This window comes from Loxodonta africana, chromosome 2 (genome assembly GCF_030014295.1).
Source record: "Loxodonta africana isolate mLoxAfr1 chromosome 2, mLoxAfr1.hap2, whole genome shotgun sequence".
Classification (NCBI taxonomy): Eukaryota; Metazoa; Chordata; class Mammalia; order Proboscidea; family Elephantidae; genus Loxodonta; species Loxodonta africana.
Window position 1 is genome coordinate 140,813,995 of NC_087343.1, and position 26,407 is coordinate 140,840,401.

The window sequence follows — 26,407 nt, forward strand, 5'->3', positions numbered from 1 at the left end:
ACCCCCCCCCATCCCCCACATCACTTATATCCTCTAAGTTGTTTTCCAGACCCTCTGGAGAACCCTGGATAAGTCTAGATCTAACCAGCTCAGAGTAGCCTAACAGGCGCAGAGCAGATCACGATGCTTGACAAACGACCCTGGGCTGCCACACATGCACAACAACGCAAGAGAACTTATGTTAAGGAACCAAGAGACTCATGCCAAAGAACCAAAATCACCAGAAATGCATCATGGACAATAGTCGAGCTCGCTTCAAAAGTATTTGGTCCATCAGCCACTTCCATGCTGAGTTTTAGCCCTGCCTTGTAATAAATAACCAGTAGAAATTATGAATAGGTAAAATCTCTGATCATGCCTACAGTTTCCCTCCACCTCTAAATGAATATGTATAAGTATAAATTGTACATTGCTCTCACAGATTGGTGAATCCAATCTGAGGCCGATACCTCTTGCTGGCATGTGAAATAAACTCTTTCTTCCTCTCAAAACCAGCATCTGATAGAGTTTGGCTTCTTGTACACTGGGCACGGACCCACTGGTACAGTTTCGTTTCCAGAAGCCCTCTGATGACTACCAGATTGCTGGAGGTTTTGTCTGAAAGCTAGCAGGTTTAAAATCTAAAATAGTAATAAAATGAAATTATCCATAGTAATGCTAACTCCACAGGAGCGCAAAGACAGATTTGTTTACCTAAATGCAGATGAAAGAGATTGGCTATGTCCGTGTTTTCTCAGAGATAGGCATGGTGTATAGCATAGCAGGTAAGAAGAGGTGGATTTTAGAGTTAGCCAGTCTGAAGACCAAGCCAGTTGATCAATTCCCATCTGGAGAACTGGGGGAAACACTCTGTAGACATGCAGAGCTCTTTCTCTGCATAGCTCTCTCCTCTCCTGTATCATGTCTGGCCAACTGTATCCTAGTTGGCCTCCCTCAATGCTTACTCTGCCTCCTAAACTCAGGAAGACAACCAACCTCTTCTTGAGTTTCTACTCCTTGTAGAAACTCTCCCCAGGCAGCAAGTTGGGGACAATTTCAGGGAACACCTTGTTCATTACTCCTCTCTCAGGGATACTTGCCCATGCTGCCTGATGTCCAATGTCTGAAAATCATTGTTTCTTATTTTTGTCCTTTTTTTAGTTGTATCAGGTGGGACTGTAAGTCTAGTCTGTTACTCCAACTTGGCTGACAGAAGAAGTCTTTTCTATGTTCTGATATAGATATTGTGACATAACCTAACATTTATTTTTAACAAATAATCACCATTCTAATTCTATCCAGATAGTTATTTGTAATATTTTATGAATTGAAAACAAAATGTTTTCATATTTTGTTGTTACAAAATAAATAAAACAAACTGCTCAACTCTCTACCTTTCCCTGTAGTTTACTAGAGCTGCTAACCTAGTACGGTAATGACAGATTGAGTAATGGATAGTTGAGTTTCATACCTTTTCGTCTTCCATAATCATCCCTCCAAAATAATTTAGTTTTTATACATTATACTACACATATATTTTTCTTATCTCTTACATTGTTTAAATATTAAAAGTGAACACAGAGTGTCCTAGTGAAAAATGTGAGGTATCTCTTTTCTTGGATTGATATAAACAAATATGAGAAAAATAAGAAGACATTTGACATAGCTTCTGCTTTTCCCCTGCAGTTTTCTGTGTTGTCATGCCAATTCCCAACATCCTTTTTTTTTTTTTTTATTACAACACTTTTTTCTCCTAACTCTGCACTTATATAAAAATTTGTTCAATAAAAACCTACTTAACCCCAATTTTTGTTTCAATGTACTTCCACATTTGTTGGCTGGGAAATTCATTTTTGGCTTTTTCAGCTGTAAGTCACTATAGTTAGAGAAATGCATTCAGATATATTACTTATTTTGAAATTAATCGGTTGAAAAAGTCACAACGAGATAATAACAATTTAAATGGTTTTAATACAGATCTTTGATTTTTATTTTTTAAAAATTAACTAGGGTCTTCAGGGGTAAGAGGGGCATGTGATGCTTGATAACAATACCCCTTTCCCTCAAAATCTATAAAATAAACCCAAGTAAATATAAATAAGAAAAAATATATATATAAAAGTAATGTCTTTTGAAAAATCATAGTCAAAGAAAAGGGAAATTTAAAATAACTTCATGGTTTAATTTTTTTCCCAACCCTCCTCTCTAACTAGCATATATTGAATGGTTGGAAAAAAGGTGCAAGGACAATATCATGAAACTTCTCCTCAATACTCTCAATACCATGTAGAAAAATAGAATGAGACAAAGGAAAAGTTTCCCTTAAAATAAAGCTCAGAGAGAATTGCCATGGGATCAGAACTGGATGGTGCTGGCTTACCATTATTGAACATTTAGATCAAGGATTCTATAGAAGAATACTTATCAAAGGGAGAAAATGAGAAACACAGAATTTCAGATTCTCGTGGAGCCCAGATGTTCTGGAACCATTAAGGCCAGATGATCCCCTGAATCTATTTCCCTGAGGAAAATTTAAAATTTCAACTCACAACTATCACCTGAAATAATCTCTGAACCAAATAATACCTTTGCCTAATTAGAAAAGAATGTCTGCATTAAGCATTAAACTGTTTTAAAGTATTATCTATATGTGATCAAATTGACAACAGGAACTCCAAAGGATAGATGAGAAGCTTAGAGGAGCAGTGAGTTTGTGTTAATGATGGTGAAATAGTTTGGACAAGGTAGTTGAGAAAAGTGGCATAACTTGAACAATGTAACCAAAGTCACTGAATTGTACATGTAGAAACTGTTGAAGTGGTGTATATTTCATTATATACATTTTAACCAAAAAGAAATAAATAATAAAGAAAAGGCATCCAAATGTAGTGGTGGTGATGGGAAAGGTATAATGAAGCACAAAAAAGAAATCTTTGCAGTTAGAATATATATACGCCACAATCTTCACCTAGCCTACCAAGTGCTACTTGACCTGACCTCTGTCTACTTCTCTCTCCTATCTCAGATCATTCGCCTCCGACTTCAGCCAGTCTGTTTTCTTTGTCCTTAACATACCAAACACATGCAAACCCTAGAGTCTATTCTAGAGCTTTGTCATATGCCTGAAATACTCTTACGCAAGATCTTCACATAGTTTTAGCTCTTTTTATGGTTGCTTTTTGTTTAGTGTTTCATGCAAAAACAAAGAAAAAATAACTGGTTTGGCAAATATGGTAGTAATTAGGTGAGCAGGAGCATTCACTTCAATTACTAAGTCTGAACAGGACTTGCTTTTGGTAGAGCTAGTAAGCACTAGGAGCACTTCCAGAAGGGAAGGGGATGGGTATATTTCTGTTTCTCACTCTGGGATGTTGATAAGGTTTTGTTTCTAGACCTACATGCTGGTTCTTGAATGCATTATGAAAATTCATTAAACAGTTCAATTGTATATTTCTATCCCTTGCCCTTTTCTGTATTTATATTATTAAAAAAATACATACACACTTACAGTTACAAGCATGTATATATTTTTGTATATGATTAACTTGCATTTCAAATACCTGGGTGAATACAATAATTATTTCATACATATGAATGAAAAACCTGACTAGCCTTTAGGAAAAAAAATATGTAAAATTACCTTTCTAAATACATCAAAATAAATTCCATATCAAGTAAAGCTTTAATTTTAAATACATATTTAATCTGTAAGTTTATTATAAGAAAATACGAGTGAATTTATTTACTGGAGTAGGGGAGGCCATTCTGAACAAGACAAGAAGCCAAGAGTCTATAAAGAAAAGGGTTAAGTAATTTTGTTGTTGTCAGGTGCCCTCGAGGCGGTTCCAACTCATAGCGACCCTATGTACAACAGAACTAAATGCTGCCTGGTCCTGCGCCATCCTCACAGTAGGTGCTATGCTTCAGCCCATTGTTGCAGCCACTGTGTCAATCCATCTTGTCGAGGGTCTTCCTCTTTTTCAATGGCCCTCTACTTTACCAAGCATGGTATCCTTCTCCAGGAACTGATCCCTCCTGACAACACGTCCAAAATATGTGAGACATAGTCTCACAATCCTTGCTTCTAAGAAGCATTCTGGTTGTACTTCTTCCAAGACAGATTTGTTCCTTCTTTTGGCAGTCCATGGTATGTTCAATATTCTTCATCAACACCACATTTCAAAGGTGTCAGTTCTTCTTTGGTCTTCCTCATTCATTGTCCAGCTTTCACATGCATATGAGGCAATTGAAAACACCATGGCTTGGGTCAGGTGCACCTGAGTCTTCAAGGTAACATCTTTGCCTTTCACCACTTTAAAGAGGTCTTTTGCAGCAGATTTGCCCAATGCAATGCATATTTTGATTCCTTAACTGCTGCTTCCATGGGTGTTGATTGTGGATCAAAGTAAAATGAAATCCTTGACAACTTCATGATGTTGCTTGTTGGTCCAGTTGTGAGGATTTTTGTTGTATGTTGAGGTGTAATACATACTGAAGGCTATGGTCTTTGATCTTCATCAGTAATTTTGTTACTTAAATATTTAAATGAAAACAAACTTTTGCATGATAAAAATAACCTAAATAAAACAACAGAGGATACATTGTGAAAAATAAGTACACTGCAAATTTCAGGCAAAAGGCAAATTTACTTGATTTACAAAGACCTCACACAAGTTAATACGAAAATGATGAAAAAGTCTTATAGGAAAAAAAAAGTGGGTAAAGGAAAAGAATGACTATTTCACAGAATAAAAAATAAAAATGTTAATAATCATAATATTAAATCTCACTTATAATTAAGTAAACATAAATCAAAATAACAGATAAAATTTTAAACCATCAGATTAATAGCTAGTTAAAGGTTTTGATGACGTTCAGTGTTGGTAAACATTTAGGGAGAGAGGATCTCTTTTACATTGCATAAAAGAAGTCAAGAAATAGGTATAGAATGTACATGGCAACATTATATGTAATAGCAAAAGGCTAGAATATTCTAAATACCCAGTAGCAGGAAGATGGTTAAATAGATTAAATGGCAGAGCCATACACTACAGCTGTTAAAAAGAATCAAGTAAATCTATGTGTTTTGATATGGGAAATATGAGGTACCTTCATGAAAAGTAAATAAATAAAATGTATATATGCTGTTTGATTTGCCTGAAGGAACAAAAAAATGTTATTTGTGGTTAACTTTGAGGAAATATACTGGGGTGACTGGATATGGGAAAGAGAAAGAAGGATATTTACATTGCATATGAGAGCTGTTTGTATGAATTTGCTTACCATTTACATGCAACATGCATTTTAATATCAGCAGGGGTGTCATGACTATTGAATTAAGAATCTTTTTTTTACTTCTAATATTCTTTAGTAAAAGTAGTAAAAGGGTTAAGGTTAAAATCAAACCTAGCTACTTCAAATATGTACTTTTGAGTAGTTATTCCATTACCGTTTTCCCCCAACTGTACTGTAGAGTGAGTTTTTAGATATTTTAATATCAGAATTTCAAATTAAGCCATCTATTGAGCAATCTGAGCTTGAAGTGATATTAGACTTGGAATAGAACTGTTTTTCTCCAAATCATTTTAAAATAACATGCATTTATTTATATCAAATCATTCTTCCCCATCCCTAAACCATTGCACTGTTTTCTCAGCCACCTCCATTAATAAAAAGCACAACTAGACCCTCTTTAAAACTCTGATCTTACCTTCCTGCCTCTGCTTGACCTTGGCTGGAGGGACCTGAATGTGGATAGTTCTTTCATCCCTCCTCCTCCTTCATCTACTGTGGAAGAAGAGAAGAGGTCTTAGAGGAAAAAGGCAAAATCTGTTCACTGAACTGGGCATGAAAGTTCATATTGCTTTGGGGTGGCTGCATCCAAATACACTATGGGAAACATTGCCCAGTTTCCTACTATACAAAATTTAACTGTAACTACATCAACCTCTTCCAACCCATCCCCCTTTTCCATGGGATAGAAAGTGAAAAGCATCTAAACCGCAGGGAAGGACCATACTTGATTCTGCCTACTAGCTTTCACTTTCACTTTATCTCTTTCCTTTCATCATTTTCCTCCTTACACTGAGGAGTGCAGAGGGTGCTGACTGTATGGTTGTGGGGAACAGAGCCTGTTAGCCTCCCTCTGGTAAGATATAGGAAGGAAGGATGGCTCCTATTGGGTCCAATTCTAGAAAACTGAATCTCCTTTTCCACTACATTTTCCCTGAATACTAAATACATCCCAAAAGTTAGTTATCTTCATAAACTTTAGTAAATTTTTGCTGCTAGCTGTTTGTCAATTTATCTTAAAACTTTTGTTAGATTTAAGGTTTTTTGAGGATATTTCTTAAGGATACCACTAAATTTTCATTAGTAACTAAGTTGTTAGTGCTAATATTGACTCTGTTCTTATAAGAAGAGCAGTAAGACATAACGCTGAAGAGGTAAACTAGAATAAGATTATAAAAAGCATTTTATTTCATGAAACTTAGTTTGGATTTATGAATTTGGAGTAACAAATGTCTCTGAAAATTTTATACTGGATAATAGTGACTAACTTCATATTTTCAAATTTACTTCAGCTGCTATGCAATGGTTGAAGAAATGCTGACTATTTCTACAAAGCAGAACCACACCTTAAGTGGGAAGTTGTTTCCAAACTCAGTAGGTAAGGCCAATAACATTGCTTGTTGTCAGAAACACCTTGAAAATCCCTTATGAATGTACTAACTTGGGATCAACATACTATCTCTCAACAACACACTATCTCTCAATAGGTACAACACAGCCAATTTTTCTTCCAGTTTTAGAACATAGTTGCTGTATGCTCAGCTAAAGTGCTTAGTTAGCTTGCATTTAGGGATTATACTGTTCCTCTCTGAGACCATTTAGAGTCTGACTCAGGGCAGCAAGAAGTTCATACAAGAAAGGAACACATAAAAACTGAGATCTACGGAGGAAACACTAAGTACACATTTCTCATCTCTTACTGACTCTGGGGAAAATTCACAGAAATAGTGTGTGGGATTTCCCATGCCATTTTCTTTTTTTACATTTTTTACTGTCATTGAAATATACACAGCAAAACATACTCCAATTCAACAATTTCTACAAGTACAATTCAATGTTGTTGATTACATTCTTCAAGTTGTTTAATCATTCAGTCTTTTTTCTGAACTATTCCCACCTCCCACTGGTATAAACTCACCACCCCCTAAGCTTCCTGTCTAACACTTTGAGTTACTGTTGTCAATTTGATTTCATATCCATAGTTCTTTAAAAGAACACAATGCTCAAGGCAGACATTCTTTACTAATTAAGCTAAATTATTGTTTGGTTTAAAGAAGACTTCAGGGACATGTTTGGTATAAGGTTTAAAGACCATTTCAGGGCAATACTTTTGGGGATTCATCTATCCTCAAGGGCTCCAGAAACTCTGGATTCCATGAGAATTTGAAATTCTGTTCCTGATTTTCCCCCCTTTTGTTTAGGATTCTTCTACAGACTCTTTGATCAAAATATTCAGGATCGGGGTTCAGGAGGCGAGGCCAAAATGGCAGAATAGACAGAGGCTTCCAGTGATCCCTCTTACAACAAAGACCCCCCAAAAACAAGCAAAACAATTATATTTATGACAAGCTAGGAGCCCTGAACGTCAAAAGCAAAGTTAGAAAATGGACTGAGTGCCAGGGAGAGGGAGAGACGGTTCAGAACTGGAGAGGAGTTACCAAACCTGAATCGGTGGGATCCTTCAGGCACCACTCTTGGGAGCAGCTGTGGCATGCTGGTGGTAGCGTTTGGCTGCAGGTTCCTCAGGGAGAAGAGGCCAGCTGCAAAGCCTACTCAAACCTCTGGAACCAGAGAAGAACAGCGCTCTCGGCAAAAGCTAAGTACTTGCTTATATTTTACCACACCCCCAGGCCCCAAGCTGGTTTCAATAGATGTTGATTTCCCTGGGCCTGAGCTAGGCCCTGTTGAGCACCTGGAGCCACTCTTCCAGATTCGGAGTAGGAATAAATTCACAATTGCAGGAAACGATAATGTGCCAACTCCACTAACGAATAGAAAAGGCTCCTGTCCAGGCATAAATGGTCCATGGACTTTGAATACCTTTCTATCCTGCATGGACCTGTATGGGCCTAATTCAGGAGAATAGGACCTTGTTGGCAGACAGCAACCATTTCAGCTGTGTGGTAAAGAGGTGGGTGTTTGATATTGGACACCGCTTTCCCTATTAAACAGGGTCCTCATTTACCCACATCAGGGGCATAAGGACTGGTGGCTCTACTCAGGTCACTGAGGCACCTGTGACGGGGTCCAAGGATAACTGGTATTTCCCGGTCCTTACAACCCAAAGCATTGGGTGGTCATGGTCTGTCTGCAGAACCCACCCACCTGTACACTCTAGGAAACAGGGACACGCTTCCCTCACAGACATGTGGGGGATGGTTCTCAGCCCCCTGCCTTCTTTAGAGTGTGACCCCCTGCTGCAACCAGAAACCGGTACCAACACCAATCACCCTTGCCTCTCTAAGACTGTAGGACAGAGCCTGTACCACACACTTGATGATCAACTACCTGGACACCTGAGCTGAATTCATGCAAGAAAAGTGAAAGGGCTCCTAGACTGATGTACCTGATAACAGCTCTAGCCATCTTGTGACAGGACATCAGAGCTTCAAAGGCAAAAATAATCAAGCCAGCTCATTCAAGCAACCCATCTGGGCATATCAAAACAAAACAAAGCAAGAAGCTAGGATACAGTAAGCAAACATAAAATAAACTAATACAATAACGTATAGATTGGCTCAAAGACAACAGTCAATATGAAGTGAAATAAAGAAACAGACCATGATCACCTCAACAAGCTATCAAAACAAAGAATCAAAGGATCTTCTGGATGAAGGTGCATTCCTGGAATTACCAGATGTAGAATTCAAAACATTAATTTTACAGAACTTTTCAAGACATCAGGAATGAGATTAGGAAGGAAATCAGGCAATACACAGAACAAGCCAAGGAACACAAAGATAAAGTAGTTGAGAAAAATAAAAAGGTTATTCAAGAAAATAATGAAAAATATAATAAGCTGAACAAATCCATAGAAGAACAGCAATCAGAAATTCAGAAGGTTAACAATAAAATTACAGAAGTAGACAACTCAGCAGAAGGTCAGAGGAGCAGAATAGAGGAACTGGAAAGCAGAATTGTTGAGAATGAAGATAAAGCACGTGGCACTAAAATATTTGAAGAAAAATAAGATAAAAGAATTTAAAAAAATGAAAAAGTCTTAAGAATCGTGTGGGATTCTATTAAAAGAAATAACCTACAAGTGATTGGATTACCAGAACAGGGAGGGACAACAGACAATACATAGAGAATTGTTGAAGATTTGTTGGCAGAAAACTTCCCTGAAATCATGAGAGATGAAAAGATATCTATCCAAGATGCTCATTGAACTCTGCATAAGGTAGATGTTAAGAGAAAGTCACCAAGACATATTATAATCAAACTTGCCAAAACCAAAGATAAAGAGAGAATTTTGAGAGCAACTGGGGATAAACGAAAAGTCACCTACAAAAGAGAGTCAATAAGAGTAAGCTTGGACTACTTGGCAGAAATCATGCAGGCAAGAAGGCAATGGGATGACTTATACAAATCATTGAAGGAAAAAAAAACTGCCAGCCAAGAATCATATATCAGAAAAACTTTCCCTCAAATATGAAGGTGAAATTAAGATATTTCCAGATAAACAGAAGTTTAAGGAATTCATAAAAACCAAACCAAAACTACAAGAAATACTAAAAGGAGTCCTTTGGTTAGAAAATTGACAATATCAGGTATCGACCCAAGACTAGAAGACGGGAGAGAGCAATCAGAAGTCAACACAGACAGGGAAATCACAAAAATAAGTCAAGGTTAAAAAAACACTCAAAACAGGGAAATAGCAATGTTATTATGCAAAAGGAGACAACATTAAAACAATAAAGTGGGACTAAGAAATGTAGTCATAGACCTTTCACATGAAGAGGGAAGCAAGGCAATATAAAGAAATAAAAGTTAATTTTAAACTTAGAAAAATAGGGGTAAATATAAGGGTAAACACAAAGGAGACAAACTATTCTACACATCAAAATAAAATACAAGAAAAAAATAGAGACTCAGCAGAAACAAAATCAAAAACAATGAATAAGAGGAAAAGACAATATATAAAGACAAACTACTCAGCACAAAAAATTAAGTGGGAAAAAGAAATTGTCAACAACACACAAAAAAAGACATCAAAATGAGAGCAGTAAACTCATACCTATCCATAATTACACTGAATGTTAATGGACTAATTCACCAATAAAGAGACAGAGAGTGACAGAATGGATTAAAAAACATGATCTGTCTATATGCTGCCTCCGAGAGACATGCCTTAGAAACAGAGACACAAACTAAAACTCAAAAGATGGAAAAAAATATATCAAGCAAACAATAATCAAAATGAGCAGGAGTTGCAGTATTAATTTCTGACAAAATAGACTTTAAAGTTAAATCCACCACAAAGGACAAAGGAGGACACTATATAATGATTAAAGTCACAACATGCCAGGAGGATATAACCATATTAAATATTTATATACCGAATGACAGGGCTGCAAGATACAGGAAACAAACTCTATCAGCATTGAAAAGTGAGATAGACAGCTCCACAATTATAGTAGGAGACTTCAACACATCACTTTTGGTGAAGGACAGGACTCCAGGAAGAAGCTAAATAAAGACACAGAAGATATAAATAACACAGTCAACCAACTTAACCTCATAGACATATAAAGAACACTCCACCCAAGAGCAGTCAAGTATACTTTCTTTTTTAGTGCACGTGGAACATTCTCTAGAATAGACCACATATTAGGTCATAAAGCAAGCCTTAGCAGAATACAAAACATGGAAATATTACAAAGCATCTTCTCTGGCCATGAGGCCATAAAAATAGAAATCAATAACAGAAAAAGTAGGGAAAAGAAATCAAACACTTGGAAACTGAACAATACCCTGCTTAAAAATGACTGGATTACAGAAGTCATTAAGGATGGAATAAAGAAATTCATACAATCCAATGAGAATGAAAACATTTCCTATCAGAACCTTCGGGATATAGCGAAAGCAGTGCTTTGAGGTCAATTTATATCAATAAACGCACGAATCCAAAAAGAAGAAAGGGCCAAAATCAAAGAATTATCCCTACAACTTGAACAAATAGAAAGAGAGCAACAAAAGAAACCCTCAGGCACCAGAAGAAAGCAAATAATAAAAATTAGAGCAGAAGTAAATGAAATAGTAAACAGAAAAAAACAATTGAAAGAATGAACAAGATCAAAAGGTGGTTCTTTGAAAAAAATAACAAAATGGCCAAACTGACAAAAGAAAATCAGGAGAGGAAGCAAAGAACCCAATAAAAAATCATATAGGCTATATTACAACAGACCCAGCTGAAATTAAAAGAATCATATCAAATTACTACAAAAAATTGTACTTTAACAAATTTGGAAACCTAGAAGAAATGGGTGAATTCCTAGAAACACACTTCCTACCTAAACTAACACAAACAGAGGTAGAACAACTAAATAGACCCATAACAAAAGAAGAGATTGGAAACATAATCGAAAAACTCCCAACAAAAAAAAAGCCCTGGCCCCGATGGCTTCACTGCAGAGTTCTATCAAAGTTTCAGAGAAGACTTAATACCACTACTACTTAAGGAATTTCAGAGCATAGAAAAAGATGGAATACTACCAAACTCATTCTATGAAGCCAGCATATCCCTGATACCAACCAGGCAAAGATGCCACAAAAAAAGAGAAAATTACAGACCTATATCCCTCATGAACTTAGATGCAAAAATCCTCAACAAAATTCTAGCCAATAGAATTCAACAACATATCAAAAAATAATCCACCTTGACCAAGTGGAATTCATACCAAGTGTGCAGGGATGGTTCAACATTAGAAAAACAATTAATGTAATCCATCACATAAATTAAAAAAAAGACAAGAAACATGATTTTATCAACTGATGCAGAAAAGGCATTTGACAAAGTTCAATACCCATTTATGATAAGAACTCTCAGCAAAACAGGAATAGAAGGAAAATTCCTCAGCATAATAAAGGGCGTTTATACAGAGCCAACAGCCAACATCATCCTAATAGAGAGATTCTGAAAGCATTCCCCATGAGATCGGGAACCAGATAATGATGCCCTTTATCACTGCTCCTATTCAACATTGTGCTGGAGGCCCTAGCCAATGCAATTAGGCTAGATAAAGAAATAAAGCGCATTCAGATTGGCAAGGAAGAAGTAGAAATATCTGTATTTGCAGATGATATGATCTTATACACAAAAAAAAACCAAAGAATCCTCAAGAAAATACTAAAATTAATGGGAGAGTTCAGCAGAGAATCAGAACACAAGATAAACATACAAAAATCAGTTGGTTTCCTCCACACCAAAAAAGGAACATCAAAGAGGAAATCATCAAATCAATACCATTTACGGTAGCCCACAAGAAGATAAAATACTTAGGAATAAATCTTACCAGAGATGTAAAAGACCTATATGACGAAAACTACAAGACGCTACTGCGAGAAACCAAAAGAGACCTACATAAGTAGAAAAACATACCTTGCTCATGGATAGGAACACTTAATGTTGCAAAAATATTTATTCTACCAAAAGCAATATATAGATAGAACACAATTCCAATTCAAATTCCAACAACATTTTTTAATGAGATACAGAAACAAATCATTATCTTCATACGGAAGGGAAAGAGACCCCAGATAAGTAAAGCATTACTGAAAAAGGAGAACAAAGTGGGAGACCTCACTCTACATGATTTTAGAACCTATTATACCGCCACAGTAGTCAAAACAGCCTGGTACTGGTACAACAACAGATAACTAGACCAATGGAACAAAATTGAGAATCCAGACCTAAATCCATCCACATACGAGCAGTTGATATTTGACAAAGGCCCCAAAACAGTTAAATGGGGAAACAGTCTCTTTAACAAATGCTGCTGGCATAACTGGATATCCACCTGAAAAAAAAAATAAACAAGACCCATACTTCACACCATGAACAAAAGCAAACTCAAAACGTATCAAAGACTTAAATATAAAATCTAAAGCGAAAAAGATCATGGAAGAAAAAGTAGGGACAATGCTAGGAGCCCTAATACATGGCATATATGGTATACAAAATGTTACTAACAATGCTAACTAACTGTAACTAACATTACTAACAAAGAAGAGAAACTAGATAACTGGGAGCTCCTAACAATCAAACACCTGTGCTCATCCAAAGATTTCACCAAAAGAGTAAAAAGATTACCTACAGACTGGGAAAAAGTTTTTAGCTATGACATTTCCGATCAGGGTCTGATCTCTAAAATCTACATGATAATGCAAAAACTCAATTCCAAAAAAGACAAATAACCCAATTAAAAAATGGGAAAGTATATGAATAGGCACTTCACTAAAGAAGACCTTCGGGTAGCTAACAGACACATGAGGAAATGCTCAGGATAATTAGCCATTAGAAAAATGCAAATCAAAACTACAATGAGATTCCACCTCACTCCAACAAGGCTGGCATTAATTCAAAAAACACAAAACAATAAATATTGGAGAGGTTGTGGAGAGACTGGGACGCTTATCCACTCCTGGTGGGGATGTAAAATGGTACAACTACTTTGGAAATTGATTTGGCACTTCCTTGTAAAACTAGAAAGAGAATTACCATATGATCCAGAAATCTCACTCCTTGGAATATATCATAGAGAGAGTTAAGAGCTTTTACATGAACAGATATATGCACACCCATGGGCACACTCACTGGTTACAATAGCAAAAAGATGGAAGCAACCAAGGTGCCCATCAATGGATGAATGGATAAATAAATCATGGTATATTCACATGACGGAATACTATGCATTGATAAAGAACAATGATGAATCCATGAAACATTTCATAACATAGATGAATCTGGAAGGCGTTATGCTGAGTGAAAAGGACAAATATTGTATAAGACCACTATTATAATAACTGGAGAAATAGTTCAAACAGAGAAGAAAATATTATTTGATGGTTATAAGAGGCAGGAAGGAGGGAGGGAGGCAGAGGGGTTTTCACTAATTAGATTGTAGATAAGAACTATTTTAGGTGAAGGGAAAAACAACACACAATAGAGGAGAGGTCAGCACAACTGGACTAAACTAAAAACAAAGCTTCCTGAATAAACTGAACGCTTTGAAGGCCAGTGTAGCAAGGTTGGGGGTTTGGGGACCATGGTTTCAGGGGACGTCTAAGTCAATTGGGGTAATGAAATCTATTAAGAAAACATTCTGTATCCCACTTTGGAGAGTGGCTTCTGGTGTCGTAAATGCTAGCAAGTGGCCATCTAAGATACATCAATGAGTTTCAACCCACCTGGAGCAAAGGAGAATGAAGAACACCAAAGACACAGGGTAATTATGAGCCTAAGAGACAGAAAGGACCACATATACCAGAGACTACATCAGCCTGAGACCAGCAGAACTAGATGGTGCCTGGCTACAATTGTTGACTGCCCTGACAGGGAATACAACCCAGAACCCCTGGGGGAGCAGGAGAGCAGTGGGATGCAGACCCCAAATTCTCATAAAAAGGCCAGGCTTAATGGCCTGACTGAGACTAGAAGGACCCCAGAGGTCATGGTCCCCAAACCTTCTGTTTTCCCAAGACAGGAAAGATTCCAAAAGCCAACTCTTCAGGCAGGGATTGGACTGTACTATGGGATAGAAAATGATACTGCTGAAGAATGAGCTTCTTGGATCAAGTAGATACATGAGACTACATTGGCATCTCCTGTCTAGAGGGGAGATAAGAGAGCAGAGGGGGTCAGAACCTGGACGAATGGATGCAAAAATAGAGAGTGGAGGGAAGGAGTGTGCCTTCTCATTAGGGGGAGAGCAATTAGGAGTATACAGCAAGGTGTATATAAATTTTTGTATGAGAGACTGGCTGGATTTGCAAACTTTCACTTAAAGCCCTTCCCCGCCCCCCCCAAAAAAGTTCAGTGATGCTAGCTGGGCACCATCAAATTCTGGTCTCATGGCAAATGAGGCAATTAGCAACTCATTTCTCCCACACTATTTAAATAATATTTATTGCTTTACTTTTCTCAGAATAAGCAAAGTTGATTATTCAAAGTTGTATATGACTCCATTTTAATCTAGACAGAGATAATAGAACCCTGGTTTGGACACAAAGGGGTTAATGTTTTCATGAAATTTTAGGTAAAGAAAAGTAATGAGACTTGATAAATGATCGGTAATGATTGGATTCAAGGGAGACATATATAATACCCAAGATCCTAGTTTGGGAAACTGGGAGCATGGTGTTGTCATTTATTTTAATAGTGAAAACTGTAACAAATGAAAGTTTTTGGAGAAGATTGTTACAGATAGTCCTGAACTCAAGATGTATTTGAGTTACAACAAACTGCAATTCCAACCATGTGTGTTTTGGTACATCCTCTTATTAGTAATATGTATGCGTGAATTAAAATATGTCTGTAAGTTTATACGTAATGTTTCCAACCGCCAAAGAAAAGATTGGATTTATAAAGATACAGATAATAAAAACCAATAATAATAAAAAACTTAAAAAAAAACCACTGAAGTATTCGATTTACATTAGAATTGGCTTATGATGGAGTCATTGGAATGGAGCCCCATTGTAAATTGGAGATTACCAGTATGTCAATTTTAAATGTAGAATGGAGGGTACATTATATATGAGAGTAAAACTCTAGGTAAAGATCAAAGTTGAACAAGGGGATTTGTAAATCATCAGCTTAGATGATATTTGAAGCAGTGGGCATACATCAGGGTTTCTCAACCTTGGCATTGTTGACATTTTGGGTGGGATAATCCTTTCTTATGGTGGATGTCTTGTGCATTTTAGCATGTCAAGTAGTATCCCTGGCCTCTTCCCACTAGATGCCAGTAGCACTACCTAGTTGTGACAACCAAAAATGTCCTCAATATTCCAAAAATGAATCAAAACATTGTCAATTATTCCAGGGAGAGAAAAATTTAGCCCAATTGAGTACCACTAATATAGATAATATAACCAAGGTGACAAATTAGATGGTAAATTAATTATGCTATAGAGGAATTACCAGTGACATCAACATTAGTTTGGATAGGCAGAGGGAACACTATACTCTAAGGATACTTAGGAGAGTCTATTCTAAAGAAAAAGGAGCATAGACTCATCAGAAGGGAGCACTTCAAGAAAGAAGGGGCAAATTATACCAAAAGCTGTAAAAATAAAGCAAGATGAATGTACTGCTTTTCTATTGCACTTGTAACAAATTATCACAAACTTAACAGTTTAAAACAACACAAATTTATGATCTTGCAGTTCTGAAGATCAGAAGCCTGACGAAGGTCTCTAAAATCAAGGATTGGGTAGGGCTACATTCCTTTCTGGAGGCTATAGAGGAGAATCCATCTCCTTGCCCTTTCCAACTTATGGAGGCTGCCCGCATTCCTGGACTTGTAGAGCCTTCCCCGCACGTCCAAAGCCAGTGATTTTTACCTCTCTCTGACCCTTCTCCAGTCTTCTCATCACACATGTCTCTTTGACCTCGGCTGGGAAAGTTTCCTGTTTCAAGGAGGCATGTGATTAGATTGGGACCACCTGGAAAATTCAGGCTACCTCTCCATCTCACTGTCCTTAATCACATCTGCAAAGCCCCTGGTTCTGGAGATTAAGACATGGGTGTTTTTGCAGAGACATTATTTTGACAAAGAATAAACAAACAACCTTTGGATTTAGTAGCAAGAGAACCACCGTTGACCTTGTTGAGAGCCTTTAGCAGAATGATGGATGCAGAAGCCAGATTGCAGTGGGTTACAGAGAACATTGAAAGTGAGGCAGGTGGACCAGCAAGTGTATAATAAGTATATAAGCTTACAGAAAAGTGTGAATAATATTATACTTAACCCTAGGGTACATATCATCAATTTTGTTCTTTTTTAACACTTTGCTGTGTTTCTTCCATAGATCTTTTATTTATGTTTTCTCTTTCTTTAAACAGACAACAAAGGAAAGATAGAGCCGAAGGTCTTTTGTGTACCTGTTCCCAATTCCATCATTTCTTTGGATGCTTTATATTTTTACCATATGTGCATGTATTCTTAAACATTATATGGCTTTGTTTTGCATAAATTTTTAAGTGATACTATGTCCTTCTGCATTTTATTTTCATTCTATGATACATTTTAGAAATTTGTGTTACTAAATATAACTCTAGTTCCTTTGTAACTACTCTCTAGTATTCTGTTGCCTGAATATGGACTAATTTATTTCTCCAATTTCCTACTGATAAAGAGGTTACTTTTGATTTCTCACTATGGCAAATGATGTTGGAGGAGCACATGTGCGAGAGTAGGTTTTGGACCTAAATATGAGATAGCTGAGTTGTAGGTTGTCTGTGATTTTAAATTTAGTAAGTATTGTCTCCAAAGTAGGCTTATCAGCTTACATTTTCTCTAGCAGAATAAAGGAGTTCCCATTTGTCTCCATATCCTCAATAACATTTGGTAATGTCAGGCTTTTAATTTTTGCCAACTGATGGTTTTTAGGAGCCCTGGTGGCACAGTGGTTAAAAGCTATGGATGCTAACTAAAAAGATTGCAGTTCAAATCTACCAGCTGCTCCTTGGAAATCCTATGAGACAGTTCTACTCTGTCCTATAGGGTCACTGGGAATTGAAATCAACTCCACGGCAAAGGGTTTTACCGGGGATAGTTTTTAAATGATGTTTTAATTAAGCGATTTGGGGTGGCATGTTTCCTGATTAACTAGAGAGGTAGAGCAAACTTTCATACATTAATTGGTCATCAAAGTGGCCTGTTTTGTGAATGCTACAAAAAGAAAGTTGCTGTCCAGTCAATTCTGACTCACAGTGACCCTCTAGGACAGCGTAGGACGGCTCCATAGGGTTTCCAAGGAGCAGCTGGTGAATTCAAAGTGCTGACGTTTTGGTTAGCAGCCAAACTCTTAGCCACTACACCACCAAGGTTCCCTCCTTTGTGAATAGGAAGTTTATATCCTTCCCTACTTTTTTTACTGAGTTGGTTGTTTTTTGTTTGTTTCTAATTGAAGTTTTGAAGATCATATGTTCTAGATGGCAACGTTCTGTCACCATTTGTGTTGCTAATATCTTTTAGATGAAAAAGATGAATGGCTTGTTTTTTATTTTTTTTTCGATTTTGTTTCTGGCAATTTTTCTTGTGCCAAATACTATTGACATCAGCTTTGTCAATGTTTTCCTTTATTGTTTGTGTTTTTGTTGTTGTTGTTTGTACGTGATTTAGGAAATTCTTCTATTGGAGATTATGATTTATTCTCATATACATATATATATATATACATAGTTTTCTTAAAGTTTTAGTGTTTTGCTTATCATATGTAGGCATTTAATATACCTAGAACTTTTAATAATATGAAGTAAAAATTTAATTTTATGTTTTTCACTTGGGTAGAAACTCTCCTAGCACTATTTATGAACATCAACATTAATTTGGATAGGCAAATCTTTATAACATTGCAAAGAATAGGAATTCCAGAGCAGTTAACTTTTGCTCTTGAGGAAACTATATATAGACCAAGAGTCAGTCATTTGAACAGAACTAGGGAATACTTTGTGGCTTAAAATCAGGAAAGTTGTGTGTCAGGGTTGTATCCTTTCACCAGACTTATTTAATCTGTATGCTAAAAAAATGTTCCGAGAAGCCAGACCAAATGAAGAAGAACTTTGCATCAGGATTGGAGGGAGGCTCATTAACAGCCTGTGATGTGCAGATGACACAACCTTGGGTGCTGAAAGCAAAGAGGGCTTGGAGCAATTACTGAGAAAAATCAAAGACCACAGCCTTCATTATGAATTACATTGCAGCATAAAGAAAACAAAAATCCTCACAATTGGACCAATAAGCAATATCATAATAATTGGAGAAAATATTGAAGTTGTCAAGGATTTCATTTTACTTGGACCCACAATCAACACCCAGCAGTCAAGAAATCAAAAGACACATCGCATTGGGCAAACCTGCTGCAAAACTCTTCTTTAATGTGATAAAAAGTGAAGATGTCACTTTGAGGGCTAGGGTGAGCCTGACCCAAGTCATGGTATTTTCAATTGCATCATATGCGTATGAAAGCTGGCCAATGAATAAGGAAGACCAAAGAAGAATTGATGCCTTTGAATCATGATGTTGACGAAGAATATTGAGTATACCATGAACTGCTGGAAGAACAACAAACCTATAGTGGAAGAAGTACAGCCAGAATGCTCCTTAGAATCAAGAATGATGAGACATCATCTCACATACTTTGGACATGTTATCAGGGGAGACCAGTCCCTGGAGAAGGACATCATGTTTGGTAAAGTAGAGCATCAGTGAGAGAGTGAAAGATCCTTAATGAAATGGATTGACACAAGAGCTACAAAGATGGGCTCAAGCATAGCAATGATTGTGAGGATGGTACAGGACCCAGTAGCGTTTCTCTATGAGTCGGAACTGACTGAAGGGCACCTAACAACAACATCGTGCTGTCCTTCCTTGCTGCACTGTACTGACATTTTTGTCTTATATCCAGATTCTATGTAAGTTTGACTCAGGTGTTAAATTCACTGTTTTGTTCCATTGATTGATTTGTTAAATCCATGTGCCAGTACCACACTACCCTAATGAATAGAGCTTTATATTAATTCCTGATTCTGGAGTAGTGATCCACTAACATTTTCTTCTTCAAAACTCATTAGCTATATTAAAACTTAAAAAAAAAAAGAATTTTTTTTTTTTTTTCTTCATGTAGACTTTCAGAGAAGCTTCAAACTTTTAGGAAAAATCCCTGATAGGATTTTGATTGGAATTTCATTTCAATAATAAGTTATTTTGAAACAATAATATATGAGTCTTTCCATCCATTAATATCTTATATTTACCCACTTATTTAAACTTCTTTCATGTGTTCTAATACATTTTTATAATTTTTATCCAGAAACTTTTTTCAGAAATTTTGTTAAATTTATTTCCAAGCACTTTATGATTTTTGTTCATATCATCAAATGTGTCTATTTTTAAAGTATATGCCTCAGTGTATGCTGCTGGAGCATATTATTGATGCTGATATGATAAGCATATTTTTTACATTGATTTTCTTTCCAGTAAACTTGCTCGACTCTGTTATGAATTCTCTTAGTTTATACATATATGTATTCTCTAGGCTTTTTAATGTAGGCAGTTGCCTTTTGTAAAATATGATTCCCCCCCGCCCCCGCCCTGTGGCAGTAATAGTAGTTTTCTACCTATATCAGAGTTCCTTTTTTTCCATGTTCATTGAGTCACCAAGTTTTGGCTGATGTCATGGATTGAATTATGTGCCCCATATATATGTATCAATTTGGCTGGACCATGATTTCCAGTAGTGTGTGGTCGTCCTCCATTTTGTGATTGTAATTTTATGTTAAAGAGGATTAGGGTGAGTTTGTAACACCCTTACTAGGTCACATCCCTGGTCCAAGGTAAAGGGAGTTTCCCTGGGGTGTGTCCTGCACCACCTTTTATCTTTCAAGAGATTAAAAAGGGAAAGGAAGTGAGCAGAGAGGGGAACCTCATATAACCGAGAAAGACGCATGAGGAGCAGAGCGTGTCTTTTAAACCCAGGGTTCCTGTGCAGAGAAGCTCCTGGCCCAGGGGAAGATTGACGAGAAAGACCTTCCTCCAGAGCTGACAGAAAGAGAAAGCCTTCCCCTGGAACTGACGCCCTGATTCTGGATTTCTAGCCTATTAGGCTGTGAGAAAATAGATTTCTCTTCGTTAAAGCCATACACTAAGGTATTTCTATTATAGCAGCACTAGATGACTAAACCAGAATTTGGTACAAAGAGAGTGTGGTGCTGCTCTAACAAATACTTAAAATGTCGAAGCAATTTTGAAACTGGGAATGGATAGAGCACCAGCAGCAGCAGAGAAGCAGCAGCAGCAGAGAACCGGAAATAGCAGAACCAGGAGACCAGTGCCAGACAGTGCTGAAGCCGACCCACGGAGCAAGAGTGTCGAGTGCCTGTGTGCAGGAGGCTTCCTGATGGAGTGAGGTGCCTCCAGGCACTTATTGGTGGAGCTGGGCTTGCAGACCCACAAAGCAAGAGAGTTGAGTACCTTCTGGCCAAAGTTTACTGGTAGAGTGGGGTGCCTCTAGGCACTTACCAGTGGAGCAACAGAGCTTTGGAACACTTGCCCCAGGAGGGCAGATAAAGGCATGTGGAGAGATGAAGAAACCACGAAGCAGAAGCTGAAGAGAAAAGAAACACAAGAAGCTGAGCTGCCTCAGTCTCAAAAGGTATGGCCAGGACCTCTGGGGTTTCAAAGGGTGGAGTTGCCACTCAGATGGACTAGGAGAATGGTGCGCCTAAAGCCAAGGGAGCAGAGTTGCTGTCCCAGCGGGCCTGAAAAGCGGTGCTGAAGACAAGGGCCAAGGGGACTTCACTTAGAATCTGGAGTGTGACCTATACCTAGAGTCTGGGGGGCAGAGCTGTTGAGTAAATCGTCTCAGAGGAAAAAGGATTATTTTCAAAACCTTGAGGGCTAATGTAATGTGTTCTATTGACTTGTTTGGTGCCTGTTATCTCTTCTTTTCCTCCAGTTTCTCCCATTTGTAATGGAAATGTCTAGCTTGTGGCTGTTCTGCCATTGTACCTTTGGAAGCAGATAACTTGTATTCTAGATTTCACAGATGAAGAGGAATTTTTGGATTTTGGACTTGGAGTTAAAGACTTGAGCTGTGATATGATGGGGTGAATATGTTTTGCATGTTGCAAGAATGTGATCTTTGGGGGGCCAAAGTGTAGAATGTCTGTTCCTAGAATATCTGATAGAATTTACTTTTGAAAATTGGCCATACCTGGTGTATTTATGTGAATAGACTTTTACCTAAAGATTTAATTTGCTTAATGATTATTAGTTAAATCAGGTAAGTGATTGAATATTGGTAACTTGTATCTTTCTGAGGAAACCCTGGTTAAGTGCTAGAGCTGCTAACCAAAGGGTCTGCAGTTCAAATCCAACAGGTGCTCCTTGAAAACCCTATTAGGTAGTTGTACTCTGTTCTATAGGGTCGCTATGAGTCGGAATTGGCTAAACAGCAATGGGTTTGGTTTTCTTTCTTTCTTTTTTTTTTTTTTTGGTGTATTTCTGGAGCCCCAGTGTCACAGTGGTTAAGAACTATGGCAGCTAACCAAAAGGTCAGCAGTTTGAATCCACCAGCCATTCTTTGGAAGCCCTATGGAGCAGTTCTACTTTGTCCTATAGACTTGCTATGAGTTGGAATCAGCTCGACAGCAATGGTTTAGGTTTGATTTTTTTTTTTTAATTTTTATGTTTCTAAATAGTTACTGTTTTCATTTAAATTTTCTAGTTAAACCAAAAAACCAAACCTAGTGCCATTGAGTCAATTCTGACTCATAGCTACCCTATAGGACAGAGTAGAACTGCCCCATAGAGTTTCCAAGGAGCTCCTGGTGGATTCGAACTGCTGACCCTTTGGTTAGCAGCCATAGCACTAACCGCTATGTCACCAGGGTTTCCATTTCCAATTTTCTTTTCAAGTTAATTGGTATAAAGTTGATGAAAGTATTTCAGTTAGTAACTTTGTGATCTCTGCTGAATTATGTAATAATGCCTTCTCTGCAGTCTTCATTTTGTTTAATTGTGTCTTCTTCCTTTCTAAGGAGCCCTGGTGGTGCAGTGGTTAACAGTGAGATGCTAACCAAAAGTTTAGCAGTTTGAATGTACCAGACACTTCAGGAGAAAGTCTGATTATGTAAAGATTTACAGTCTTTGAAACCCTAATAGAGGCAGTTCTACCCTGTCCTGTAGGATCACTATGAATCTGAATTGGCTTGATGCCAATGGATAATGGGTGTTTTTAAAATTTTTTCTTGATCAATTTTGCCAATTTTTTAAGTTAAAGAAGTAATTTTTATTTTGGTAGTTTCCTCTCTTATATCCTTAGTTTCAAATTTATTCCATTTTAGCTCTTAGATTTTTTCCTCTCTTCCAGTCTATTTTATTTACTTTCTTCTTTCCAATTTTTTTTACTTGAAATGTACTCTTCGTTCACTACTGTAATGTAAATCAGTATGCTAGTCTAAAACAAACCCTTGACACTATGTATTTTCTAAGTAAAACTTAAGTTGCATCTCACAAATTTTTATATGTAGTATTTTCTTTATTTTTCACTTTTTAAATATTTGTAAGACTTTATTAAGATTTTTTTTTTTTTGGACCATTGCTATTTAAAAATATGCTTTTAAATTTTCAAATGAATGTGTGTTTTTATGTCTTAAACTTTTTGTTTTTGGGATACAGCTTAACAAATACAGAAAAAAGTTGTTTAGTACCTAAATTTTCATACTTACACGGGTACATTGTATGATGCTTGCATTGAAGAGGCAAAAAGAATGGTAGGCTTAGATCATTAAGGACAGCATATTTGAAATGAAAGCTTTTTTTTTTTTTCACAAGTGAGACAAACTTCAGAAATTAAATGCTAATGGGAGGAGGCAGTAGGGTGTGAGGATAATGAGTGGTGTGAGTTCCCCAAGGAGTGAGAAGGTGATAGGTTCCCCAGATTTTGTTGAGGGATCTGTCTTAAAAAGGAGTAGAGGAAACTCATATGTAACAAGAGGGAAGTAGGAAAGGTGGAATGTGAATATAAGAAATTTTCTTGATTGGATGGTTGAGAACTTGGTTAGGATTGTTTCACATTTTCTGTGAAAAATAAAGCAAAATTATTCCATAACATAGAGTGCAGGAATTGGTAGGAAATTTGAGAAAATTAGAAAGTGTGTGAAATGGTCACCTAGACAATAGTCAGGAGAGAAAAATAGGGAAGCATTAGAAAGATTGCTGGCTGTGTGAACAAGTAGCTGGAACAAGTCTCTATTAATTGATAGCTGAGTGAGTTTGGAGTGGATCATGAGTAACGCTCCACAGACATTCACTTGAAACTGTTATTGACAACTAGGCTTAGCCTTCCTTCAAATTGTGTCTAAATTGTGTATTCTGTTACTGGCAGTTCTAGGTCTTTGAAGACATACCTTTGATACCCTACACCATGCCTGGCACCATGAACGTTTTACATCCTTTCCTCAAGGGGGTGATCATCCTGGAAATGCTGAGCAGACATAGCTAGTGGGTCAAGGCTATATTAAACTGAAAAATGTTTAAGGCATTCCATTTTCGAGATTTAATTTAGAATTAAAATTTTTCTTTTAACACAAACATTACACAGGTTCTCATTTTTAAAAGTAAATGCTGTTTCTATTTTGAAATCATTGTTGCTTTCAATGCTGCCCCAAATGTCATGTTCATTTTGTGTTAGCACAACTGTTTAGAACCATAACACTGCTTAAATTGGTGAATTTTTTTATTCCTTCTTCCTGCCTCTGTTTGGATATATAGACACATGCTGCTGATTGAAACAGTTCCACACATAAACACACTTTACAAAATCAGTGATTTCCAACTTGAAACGTAAGATCCTTAACCACTATAAACATTTCTGAAAAATCAAAATATAAACATATTTTATTACAGTAGGTTTGAAATGGTTTGTCTGTTTTAACCACACTGATGATTTCCTTCCATTGCTCTCGAGGTAGATAGTTAAGAGTTGTGCTATAAATGGTTGGTAATGTTTTGTAAACTTGTCTGGAAGTAAAGTGACCAACTGCCCCAGCCTGAGGATTGGCCAGAACTGAAGTTTACTGAGGATATAAGACTTTCAGCTTTAAAACTGGGATAACTTGGGCAAACTGGGACAGTTTGTAAGTCTATGTGGAAGCCTGCCTACATCAAATGTTTGGACTATCTTTGTTTCCAGCTGGAATTCAATGTGCCAGGCAGTTTGTTCTTATTATTTTATTTTTTAAAATTACTTTTCCTTATAAATGTGGTAGTCTCCTACCTGTTACAAATTTGACCTCAAAACTCTTGAGAAATGTACATTTTAAATGAGGTGTATGCAAAAAACAAACAAAAAAGAGGAAGCCAGCTTGAAGAAGCAGTACATGTTCTAAAACTTTGTTTTCTTCTGTATGTATTAATATCACAGGACATGACATCTCAAAAAGTCTGGAAATAATTTGAGGTTACAGGCCATGAGACCTCATGCATTAGGTTTGAAATAAAACATCAAGACACTTCACCAGGATCATCTGACAAAACACATATGATTTGGGAAAGTTTTCATGACAGGGTATTATCTAAGTTAATGCAAGTGGATATCAAAAATGAAACTTTTTCCTTTAAAGTATTGTTCACATAATTATGATAATTTCCTTGGTTTGGACTTTAATAATATGCTATCTTAGACTAGAGAATAGGTGATTGTGGAGATAAGTATTACAGTGTAATGTTTCAAGAGCACACCTCTAATGCATTAAAATTGTCTCAGCCTCTTTGTCTAATACCTCATATTTGATGTCACAGGAGCAGGAGGCAGAGTACTGACAGAACAAAACAAACACACAAACAAAAAGCAGGAGACAAAATAGTCTTTTTTTTTTCAAAGTAAATGCTGGTCCAATTTCTTAACCCTGGAAATAACGTTTCGAAGATCTAAAGCCTAAGGAAGAGTACATACACAGTGCTGTCAAGTCGATTCCGACTCATAGCGACCCTATAGGACAGAGTAGAACTGCCCCATAGAGTTTCCAAGCAGCGCCTGGTGGATGTCGAACTGCCGACCCTTTGGTTAGCAGCCGTAGCACTTATATATATTTACAAATAAAAAGTCAAATTCACTTGGTAATTTTGGTCCAAGGAGAGTGGAGAACTGACTGCACAATATGTAGCTCCATTATTACACAACAGGTGCATTTCAAGGCACTGTGATCTGGTGAGAAAAAGAAAAAAAAATTATATATATACATACCACTAAGAGATAGGATAAACCATCAGAAAATAAGCAAGCAATGACATTTTTAAACATCTTCCTTTTTCTCCCAAGGTAATAAAGCAAAGGGTAACAACTGTTTTTTGGAAAGAGTGGGAACATGGTCATGCCATATTTTCATAGTTTCATGAGACGACAGCCTGTATGGATACGGTCTGAAGATTTCCCAAGGGGAGAGTCATGAGTTTTGAAAGGAATGTCTCAAACAAAATTACTCTTCTTTGATGTAGGAGAACGAAGGAAAGTGACAAGATCAGTTACTTAGTATGTGCACAAAGACTAAAATCAGAGGAGAGGAATCTTGATAATGACAGCACCCTGTGACAAGTCCTTCAAAGCCCATCAAGGTGCTGATTGA